The sequence below is a fragment of the Anopheles coustani genome, chromosome 2, assembly GCF_943734705.1.
Source record: "Anopheles coustani chromosome 2, idAnoCousDA_361_x.2, whole genome shotgun sequence".
Lineage (NCBI taxonomy): Eukaryota > Metazoa > Arthropoda > Insecta > Diptera > Culicidae > Anopheles > Anopheles coustani.
In genome coordinates, this window is record NC_071289.1 from 92,015,435 (window position 1) to 92,027,723 (window position 12,289).

Sequence of the window (12,289 nt, forward strand, 5' to 3'; positions counted from 1 at the left end):
CAAAATAGGCTATTCCTAACCTCGGCTCCGGCCACGCTATAACCCCAATATATATCGTTGATATTTTGATGTGCCATTCACTTCAAAAAGTTATTTCGGAACGAACTTAAAAATTAAATCTTGGTTTTGAAGACGCACAGTGGCTTTTTCAAGTTTGTTGGCAAAACATTTTGGTTGAAAATTTTTCAATCGAGAAATCGTTTGCACATCATCTTGTAACTTGTTGATGCCAATGGCTGTTCGGGAACATTGCATTGGGCTACATTGGGTCACTCAAAAGTGCAGAAAATGTGCGGGAGGATTAAACATTGATCAAATCAAGTCAAATTGATTTTGTTCCACTTTTGTTGAAACATGAGCCAGTCCCGCGGAATGTTATGAATGTATGAAAAAACGCGCATTGCACGTACCCACGAAGCGAGAGCGCAATCGTTTAATGCTTTCCATCCTACGCTCTCGTATGTTGTGCTTGCGCTTTTAATGTGGAGAGGGCTCAATCGCGGCACCGGGCCTGTAGCGCGAATGCGACAGAGGGCATTTGAGTTGCTGCTTCTCGCTTCGATACATGGGGAGAGGGTACCAGACCTCCGCAGAGAGAAATAAGCTCACAAGCTTCTATTCATAAGGCCACGACATCGTACGCGTGGAAGCAAGAACACAACATTTGTAAGAGCGAAAGACTATATTTTTGGTTCACTATCGCCGAAAATGTTTGGTTGGGTACCCGCGCCGGGTAGACCGATCCTGCGACCCTGTTACTTTGTTCAGATTTTTGCGGATTCGTCGAGCCGCTGTCGAAGCAAATCGGAACGAATTTGAGCGGTCGATTTTGAATCGACTTCGGTCGTAGTTTCTTTTCCTCGTTTCTCGGCATATCATTTTCAATTAAAAAATACACAATAAAGATACGTTTTAACAAATAACTTATTTTATACTAGCTGACCCGTTTGATGTTGTTAAAAATTGGTTTAACGGTCACATTATATTTCTTAAGTACATTAATTTCGTTGTATTTACACTTTTTACGTCGTAAAAAGCTTATAGTGAGGCTGGTAATGATAATCATCCTTATTTTGTTATTAATCAAGCAGACCAATTGAATGAACGATGTTTTATGTACGCCTGGTAAGCCATGTATGACGTACATGTTAGTTTTCTAAATTGGGTTTCTATTAGAGCTTTTTAAGAATCTGCTAAGGTGTATTGCCGATGTCTAATAACTGTTTGGAGAAAGTAAAAGCTGATGGATCCTGTAGCATTTGGACGTGCCTGTTTATGCTTAGTTAAAGTTTTTCAATATTGCTCCACAACACCGATGAGTAAGGCAAGTTCAGGTGATCTTATCAGCATAGGTGGATCGTGGCACTACGGGAAGAGTTTGCCTGAAATCACCTGAGAGGAGAAACACAGTACAGTTGGTCTCCGCAGTACGCGAATGTTTGGGACCGAACGCAATAGCGTACAGTCTGTTCCCGAGTTACGCGGTTTTTGCGTTCCACAGAAATCCGCGTATCTCGAATTTCCGCGTATCTCGAATATTACTTGACACATAGTTTATATTAGGAGTTAAGAGATCGAGCTCTTGTGTACATGTATCATAGAATATTCAAAATTTTTCTTTGTCCATTAATATGAATGCAATGCAAGCGTATTCAAACTTCATAAATTGCAACAAACGAAATAAAAAGCGTAAGTTATGCAAATGTGTAATTTACACATTTTTTCGTGTGGTTGTACATCTCAGGAATTTAAATCGATGTAATAAACCCAATCTACTGTCAAATTTTGAAAACCGCGTATCTCCGAATCCGCGTAAGTCGAGAACCGCGTAACTCGAGAACAGACTGTATATCGATTCGCGTATTGGGGATTTCCTCTGCCATATAATTTATACTTCATATTGAAGAGTTGACACTGAGAGGGAACCGCTTATTTAACATATCTTTTATCCAAATAACTAATAAGTGTTCCATTTTTTCCATTGTTTCATTATATCTCTGTTAAAAAGTGCATATTAAAAACTTCATTCTACCAAAACAAAGTAAAACTGACTAATAGAAGTCGAGCAACCCTATGGGCTGTCAGTTGTAAAAAATTGCGTATTGCGAATTCGCGTATATCGAGAATAGCGTACTGCAGGGATCTACTGTATTACTGGAACAATCTTTATTACACTTCACGTCTTTGAGTGTTCTGTACAGCGCCTCAAGAGAATGCTTCTTTGCCATGGTGCATTCTTCCCAGATAATTATTTTTCACTGTTGCATGACCTAGGCCTTGAGTGATTGATTTTTGTTGTTTCATACGGCTTTTGTGTTCCTATTGATGTTTCGAAGTAGCCTAAATGATGAATGCGTCGTTCTACCTCCATTTCCAGCTACAATTCCAGATGAAGCAACTGGTATTGCAATGTTATTGTTTGCTCGCATTTTGGAAAGCAAGAGCGATATGAGAAATGTTTTGCCAGTTCGGACTGGGGCATCCAAAAAAAGATACCACTTTGTCCCGTTGATACTGCCATGATAATGCGTTCGTAAACATATGCTTGTTCATCAGTCAACATTGATACGTTGTGAGAAACGATATCCAACATGACTGCAATATTATGCTGCAGTTCACGACTTATTTCAGTGTCTATCAAATTAAATGCACTTCGATTCGGCGAACCTAAAACATAACAATAACTTAGCGGTAAATTTTTAATTACCATGCAACGATCCTCGATACTAATCATAGCTTGTCGGACTAAATTCAGCGACATTAATGTTTGAACACACGTTTTGTTCTATCATGACTATGCGCCGCATTTTGTCCTGGTAACAGTAAAACTTACGCCACGTTGGATTGCATGTAAACGTGACGAATAAGCATGCTCGTCCCTACTCGCGAGTTCATAGCCTCGCTGTAGTAACTATACTGAAATTCGTTTTCACAACACTGGTAAATGAGAAGGTTTTCTCACTGCTCTAAGCAACAATAATTTGAACACATATTCTACTACCACCAATTAACAACATTAGTTATTATTATCAAAAATTAACAAAGATTTTACTATCGTCACTTATATGAAACGACTTGTTTGAATTAAATTCACCACTTTTGTATTAAACTCACCACCACAGTATGTCAAAAGGCATGTTGCTGTGTCCGTTTATACTTGTTGTAGTTCACTTTATGTGTCATTGCTGAATGTAAACAAAACAAACAAACCAATGTATGACGATAGAAAATTGTAATTAATTAAAAAAGTATAAAATTTACAGATATGAGACATAGTTAAAAACCTATTCTCATACCTAAGGAACGTGTCTGCAAAGTTTGAGTTTAAATGGTTCAGTCGTTTAGGAGGAGTTTGAACACTAACACCGTGACACAAGAATTTTATAGATATAGATTCAGGTCTTTGAGTTATTGTCCGTTTTCTTTCAATTACTAGGTGAAGTTCACAGTCAAGATACGTTCTAATATATAATTTACTAGCTGATTAACCCGATTTCATCCGGGTGGAAAAAAATTCAGACTGAAGAGTGTTTTCAATCAGTATTTTGAGTTTTATACTCTTGAATTTTCACAAAAAGCTTCAGTTTAAAGCTAACAAATTGATGAGATTCCCGGACGAAATCGGGCAATTTTGCTAGTTCAAGAATAAATAAAAGCCCTTTAAAGAATTATAAATGAATTCTTTTGCCGACTTCTTATTGCATTATCCGATAAGATTGTTTTTTTGGTAAGTAAAACAGCTTCAAAATATCTGAAAAAAAGTCTCGGACACAAGTCTTGGACACTTGTATGGAAAGTGCTGGACTCAAGTCTCGGACACAAGTTTTAAACACTTGTATGGCCTCGAACACAAGTCTTCCATGCAAGTACTTGTATTAAACGTGCATGCAAGTTTTTAAAAAATCGGAAAAATTGCGTGTCCTTTCCATGCAAGATTGTAAAGAAAACCCCAGATTTTTGTTTAAAAATTTGAAAAACCTAGCGTGCAATTTTTTAAAAAATCGGACAAAATGCGTGCAACTTCCATACAATTTTATCAAAACTCCGCAAATTTATGTTCGTGTTTTTTCAGGCGTAATTTTCGTGAAAATTGCATGCAACTTGCATGCAAGTTTTGCCCACTTTCTTAAGACTTGCATGCAAGTTTTCCCGGAAATGCTTCCGAGAAAACATCCCGAAAAAATTGCATACAAGTTGCATGCAAGTTTTCCCGGAAGTGCTCCAGAAAAAATGACATTTGACAGCTGTCAAAATTGACATTTGACATTTGAATGAATTTGATGAATTTTCACGAAAATTACGCCTAAAAAACACGAACAAAAATTTGCGGATTTTTCGATAAAATTGTATGGAAGTTGCACGCATTTTTTCCGATTTTTTAAAAAATTGCACGCTAGGTTTTTCAAATTTTTAAACAAAAATCTGCGATTTTCTTTACAAACTTGCATGGAAAGGACACGCAATTTTTCCGATTTTTTTAAAAACTTGCATGCACGTTTAATTCAAGTGCTTGCATGGAAGACTTGTGTTCGAGACTTTCCATACAAGTGTCCAAGACTTGTGTCCGAGACTTGAGTCCGGCACTTTCCATACAAGTGTCCAAGACTGGTGTCCGAGACTTGTATCCGAGCATGGAGAGGACACGCAATTTTTCCGATTTTTTAAAAACTTGCATGCACGTTTAATACAAGTACTTGCATGGAAGACTTGTGTTCGAGGCCATACAAGTGTCCAAGACTTGTGTCCGAGACTTGAGTCCAGCACTTTCCATGCAAGTGTCCAAGACTTGTGTCCGAGACTTGTATCCGAGACTTCTATAGGCGTCTCCGTTTTTCTTCGCTTCCCATTTTTAAACGACTTCTCTTTCTGCAGCGTGACATTATCGATAAAAACTTAAAATTAATCGATTACTAAGGAAAAATGAGATTTTACAAAGATCATCTTGGTCGACAACAATCCATAGGAAGCAAAGTTTACTCGTGCCTTGCTTGGCACTTCTAGAATTAGCGCAACTACCACAAGGACTCCGCGGTCGTTATGTCCACCTGTCGATCTAATGAGTTTGTGTACGCCATATCCCACTTTTCCATCCCTAGCAAACCTCATCAAATCGGGCCTGGAAAATAGCATTGATACCGGGAGAAGTGCTTCACATTGCGATACGATTTTCTTTACCATTTCTTTCTGCTGACGAATGGGAGGACACCCACCCAGGACACTTTGGACGATTCATTGGAGCAAGGTTCGTTAACGCAGTTAGCTTGCGGCACCGAGTGCCTCCGTACACTTGCGTCGTGTACTCTTCCTCCAACTCTTATGAATAATAAACAGCTGAGAAAGAAGGCCGAGAGAAAGGTCCTTTTCGCAGGGAAAACAACGAATGGTTGTGCAACACCGGTACCAGCTGTTGGTAATTGTTAAACCTTCGGAAAGCAGGGAAAATGCACCACCGATTAACGGTCGCTGATGATAGTTGCTTCCCCCAGATCCCTCCCCTGGCACGTAGTTTTCAAGTGGAAAAACACATCGGTATTTGAGTCTGGGCTTCCTTGAAAATGATATTTTTAATACTCGCTGCTTTTCCTTCATTCTCACGTTGCATGCTCAGGCAAATGCAATCGTTGCCTTGGTCAATATGTAAGATAGAGATTTTTTATCGTGTCCTGCAATGTACATAAATAGAAATAAAAATGAAAAAATTGTTAGTTTTGTTTCACAATACATAAAATGAATGTCAAAGGACCGCACTGACTGACTTCAGACTGAGTTTCAATTGAAAAACATCGGACAACGGATTTTTAAAGCACTAAATTATAGAATTAGGTAATTCCGAAACCATTGCATCCGTGTGTTGTGTCACCTTTTGCATGACCTCTCGTGTTTCCGATGGTATCCACAATGTGGGCTTGCGTTTAATCATTCAAACCTTCATACACACGTCATCGACGACCTGGGTAGGCCTGTATTTATTTCCAAACCGTATGCTACCGGGGGGAATTCGCTGGGGCATCGCTGGAAATTTTTCGTTTTGGTCGCGCGAGTGATTTCGCATCGATCCGTTCGCTCCGGCCCCGTGTGATCGTCCGTTTGTTGAACGCGCCCCCTACGTCAGCACTATCGATTCCCGGGAGTCCTCCGGAACAACCCCGGAAGGATGCAACACGACTCTGTCAAAGCAGGCGACAACGTTTCATTCGACTCGAACGAAGTAAGCTGGGACAGAGAGGGAGAACACAGGGAGAACGAGTTAAGGGTGATTAGAGTGTCCGTTTCTAGCACATACATTAAAGTGGATCATGACCACCAGGGTTTGGTTTGTTATCACCCGCGGGGATCAGGTTTGTCGTGAGGACACACATACACACCAGTCGTCACCATTTAAGTTTACTCCGCAGGAAAACCAGAGGACAAAAGGATATACTACATTTTGTGGCAATTGTTGGCCTACACCTTACAATGGTTCTTGTCTATTTAATTCTAAAAGAAATCACCTATGCTGTGACGTATGATGTCTGTACCTCCCAGCATTATGTGGTCCAATTCCAATTACTCTAGTTACCCCACGCGTTGAATGTTGTGACGTTCAACTATTGACTGTCCAAAGACTGATGAATTGAAATGATGTCAACGACTTAGCTCCTAAAGGGACGCCAGCACACTGTATGATATGTAGTGATGCTTTTAAAAATATACTACAAAACTAAATTAAAAATAGTAAAATGTAGTTCTTTCTTAGTTCAATCAAGTTCGAAGATAGATTTCTCTTTTTCCAAAAATACAGTAACGCTTTCTATCATGAAAACGTTATCAGCTTAGCCAACAGTTATCTCTCAAAATTAAAACCAGTTGGTTCCTGTCCAACGATATCATTACAGACACTTTTCAAGCGCATTATCAGCTGTTGGCACGAACTGTGGATGTGGATGGCATGGTTAAGCTATGACCACGACCAACCAGCTGTAGAGTGTGTGTGGGGACGGACGATGTTGGTCTCGGAAGAGAGTCCAACGCGGGCCCATCCCCACGGTGGTACGGGATTTCCCTCACACGCTCATCTTCACCGTCGTGTGTGGCGGATTTCGCTCTCACAAACGCGCGCGTTTTGTTGACGACCGCGTCGCGAACGCAAACAAACCACGTTGCGAACGTTGTGTTGGCGACGTCGTTCGTCGTTAGTTCATCGCTCGGTGAAGCCGGCATCGGTCACAGGGAAAAAGAACGGAGTCGATTCAGTCCGGTTGAGAGTATCCGCGTAGCACATTTTGCCATCGTTTCGTTGTTGGTGGAGTGGGGAAAGCCCTCAAACCCCGAGGAGTACAAGGGTGGGATTTTCGCACGTGTTGATAACCCGATCGGGTAGAGTAGTGCGTAGTGATCCTCTTCATCAAGACAGTCATCATCACAAGGTGGCAAGATGGTAGTGGAATCTAATTTTCTAACAGATTGATAATCGTCACCGGACGACCGTGAAAAGACTTCCGAAACATCTGTGCATAATTATTCTATTAAATTCACGAGCTATTCTTATCGGAGCCAAAGGAAGGACTCCATTTGTCTGCTACGTCAGTGTGCGTTTATGCGATTAGAAAAAAAAAAGTGAACCGGACATTTTAAAAAGAGTGGTACCTAAAACGATGTCGTCGTCGTGGCGTGTCACTGTCTCGGGCGGGTTAAAATTAACATACCGTCGAGTGAGTAGTGAGTAAAACTATGTAAAACACCGATCGATGAGAGGAGGTTATTCCTTTTGCATGCCAGTCGGTACTCCAAAGGACGGCCAAACGAAACAAGGACATACGCACGCAGTTGCCAACCGGTAATCGAAACACGATCCACCAACCAAGTGTCGCGGATGGTCTTGCTTGGCAAAGCGAAAGAAAGGAAAACGGACCAAATGGGAACGGGGTGTCGGAAGGTCGGTGGTTGACAGCGGGAATTACTCTTAGATATATTCCACTGATAACGCGCGGGTGAACTTAATGAATCCCGCCAGCCGTTGGGAACAACGAGAAAAAAAGTACGGTGTATCCGAGGGAGTGTTTTTCTAGTGCTCGGTTCTAGTATTGTCCAGAAGTCCTCGGTAACGGTAGGTTCCGTATTCGGACCAACGGGAACTAGGTCGAAAACGCGGGGTTGTGGGAGCCGGCGTCGGGGGAAACGAACCTCGTCTATCGGTCGGTTCGGCCCATTAGTTCAGAACGCGCCTTTTGTGTGAGGTGTCCTTTTGACTGACAGTAATCGATTCTTTCGCCGGACAAAACCCCCGCCTCTTGGAGTAGAGAGGCCTCTCTGACAGTGCCCAGCTTGAAGGTAGGTTTGGGTGGCACATAAACAACCGTCCGCTATTATCTGCCCATAACATTCCGGCATGCCAGAGCTTGGGGATAACATCGTCACTTCATTTCAACCCACCCCCGCGCTTGGGGGGTTCAATGCCGATTTCTTCCATACGGTGGGCGCCTAAAAGATTAATTGGAGAAGAGGAAGTCCAACCGGACACAATCGTTAGTAGTTACGACCTGAACAGAACGTCGACAAAAGGGCTTCATTTAAAATACTTTGCAAAGGAACTATTTTCCCTTACGACGTAAGATAACACATAATTCACTTGAATAGATTAAATAAATGTACCCTCTGCTTCCGTTCGAGCAAGACTATAATGAAAAGAAATATCAGATGTTTTGCCTCTTTTCTTCTGAAACAACAAACAATCTTTTAATGAGTACACAATCTTTCCATAGAAGAGTGAAAGGCAAATCACAAACAAGCAGCACATTTTAAAGGAAAAATCTGAGGCATTCGACGGAATGTTGTTCAAGGAAGGTTAGAGGTCAGAAGCTATACCTGCATCATACCAACACAAAACTAGACTTAAAAGTTTGTTCTACCGTTTCTTAATGCAGCCCTCGTTTTATCGGTTATAATAGATTGTAATGCAACTGTTGTGTAATGAACTGCAACTGCAAACATGTTTGCACAAACCACGTTGCTCCTGATGCTGTTTATGATAAGGGATTTCGCGATAAGGGTTCGCTGTGTTGCACCATCGAGTGAAATATAGTTTCATTCTTACTTTCGAACCAACAAACAAAAAAAAGCGAATTGCGATTGTGTCAAAGACACAACATACTTTTCGAATGCGTCCCATAAAATGCCGCTCGACGTTAGGAAGGCCATTCGTTCCGCCAATATGTCCGGTGGGACGCACGTGTTCCGAATAAGAATTACTCATTCTTAACCGCTCAAGCGTAGCGTGGAGCTAAAGAAAAGAAAACAAATTGGTTGGTTGATTGCAAACGTCATCATTCCCAGCTGCAGCAATTGGCACTTACATTACTCGCTGGGCGTCGGTCATTAATGCAGGGGAACCATTTTTTTCCTGTAGTAAAAATTTTAAATCATCAAGGAACAGGTCAAATCGATGACACACATGATGCGGTCGAAAGCAACAAAAACGAGCAACACTGTCCTAGCATTGAAGGACAATGTCAGGTCAAGTTGGGAGGTTGATAACGACAAGTGCGCAAAGCATTAGCCATTTTCCTTCGCAAACAAAAATCGTTCTCCCAGTGACTTGAAAGCATTTCAGTAGCATCATTTTCCCCTGATCCATTTCACGCAACATCATTTTGTTTTGGTTGTAAGTACTTTCTTTTTTCACAAACAATTTGTCCTTCGCCTTTGTTCGCATATAGCGAACCGGGTCTCGAATGGCGCTCTGGTAACGTCTTCTGGTAACGAACGCCGGATTTGCTTATCGCACCATCTAATCGAACGGTTCGTTGTAATGTTTGCGCCACCTTGACCAAATTTAGCTGGCGACTCAACGAAAATGAGTCGCCTTTTTTCTTTCGTTTCATCAGCAACGTTGAATTTTGAACGAGTTTTCGTATACCGTGTCATTCCGGTTCGGTCACTCCAAACATTAAAAAGAGCGACGCTGGCCTCCCAGGGATTTAAGGACATGCAACCGTTCGTTCGGCAAAGTCTCGTCAAACGCAATTCAATCTTGTGGAAGAAAAAACTTAAAATTCTTTTTTTTTGTGACAAAGTTCACATTGAGTTTGCTTTTTTGAATCTGAACGTTACGAGAAGTAGATAGCAAACCTTACAAAGCAACGACGACACGAGCCAGCCTGTATCTTTTCTTTTAAATTAATTATAGAAAATCCCCACCCGATGACAAGGGGGAAAATAAAATCCCCCGTGGATATCGAACCCGAACCCAGCACGATAGAAGAATCAGTTCGCACAAAGATAAGATAGTCTCGTACTTGTGAAGGATAAATTCTGCTCTTCACACCACACCCAAATGTTGGTTAACGTTTTTGAGCAACTCTAAGCTAAAACCTTGTGACAAGCATACCCTTAAAGCTTTACAGAAAACAGTTTGAAAATTCGCTCATAACTTCCTCGCAACGTTGACCAACTTAATCTATTTTACTTTCCAACGCTGACGACGATAGCGGACAGATAGAGTGCCGCAATTATTCGCACACTGTCCTCTCTAACTTTATGCTGCTCTATGTGGCACAATTTGATAACAAGTTTCAATCTACCGACATGCAAACCCATGTCATCTCACGGAGCTTAATTACTCACTGGCAAGTCAGCCGACTGATTGTCCGCTCCGTTTGCCATGTTTTACGCTGAGGAACCGAAACGATAACGGATCGAGACGTCACGACGGTGGTCACGAGCCACTGACCGCGCACCGCGATTTGATCCGAAGGGATACATAGACCTCAGCTAGGATAGACAATTCGTACGACTTCGGACCGTAGGTGGGGTCAAATTATAGCCCTTAATCCAAAACTAGCCTTAATCCGTCGAGTTATTTGCTACCGGAAATAAACATCCCAACCTCCTTTTAACCTCCCAAAGGTAACACCACTCCTCCTCACGTGAGTCAATACAGTTTGAACGGCCTCTCGAACACAATGTCCAATGCTGGTCGAGATTGGCACCAGTCCACCGGTCGCGTAATCTAATCTTTAATAATGGTGTCTCTGAAATTTAGGGCTCCATAACTCGATGGTAGTCGGCGGAAATGGCGAACTGCGAATACATGAGCCGAACCAATAAATCACGACAAAATCATGCGAACATGAACATGGATACGGTGCTACGAAGTACATATCGCCTCCGGATACAGAAACACGGAGTGGAAGGAATCCTTTGAACAATTTCAATACAAATTGTCATGTACGAATGCATCAATGTGAATGCTTCATTTTGGTGAAAAGGCGGCTCTTTTTCCATTTCCAACCAGCATTTCTATCTCAACGGACTCAAAGGGGATTTGAATGGTCAATTTGGCCATTCGCAAGTGATAATTTACTCGAATTTCAAAAATAAAAAAGGGCATAAAAGCATGAAGTTATTAAACATTTTGATTTACTTAAATAAATCAAACTTAAATAGAACAAGATAGAATCTGACGGAATAGATTCTTTGGTGGTTTTGACCCTTGAGCCTTTAGCACTTTCTAACGAATATCGTCGATCGTATCCTTTACTAAACCTGCATAAAATTTACTTTTTGAGTTTCCTACTTCGACACCGATAAAAATGCTGTCCTTTCCGAGCACTAGTCCTCAGCAAGATCGATCGATATAAATCCATGAGTCGAAGCTTCATTTGCGTTTGAATCGCATTAATTGCCGCGAGGTTTGTGTTCCGTCGTGCCACACAGTTTCACCATCCATCATTTCCTCTTTTCCCGGTGGGGGAGTTTCCTCGAACGAGTGCATCGCACAGAACACACTCCAAACACCGTACGTCAGCCGCGCTGCACTAAATTGCATCCATTGATTGGTCAGAACGTCACAAAATCGATATGCGATGGTCATACATGCAGATTGATTCCCTTTTCCCCCGCTTCCGCCACTCGAGGACAATGGACGACATAAAATTGACCGTAGCTTGAAAGGAAAAACTGGGATTAATTATTCAGCGCAACAGTGGCGAAAGAGTGAACGCTGGAGAACTGAACAATTCCGGCCCCAGATTTAGCTCCATTCACATTGGATTCCGTTGCAAACGAGCGACGATGGCGCGCTTTTTGGTTTTATTTTACGTTCCCCAGTTCATAAAATTAATTTATCAACCCCGTTGGATGTTCAGTTCTTTTTCGCCCTCAACGTGCATCATAGTTTAATGAAACGAACTCTCTGGTGAAATTTCTCCCATTGCTTACGAAACGGAAGCATGCGAGTTGTATGAAACACTGGCGAATGAAACATTCATGTGATGACTGTTCTACGTTCTACGAAACGGTTTCTCGTGCT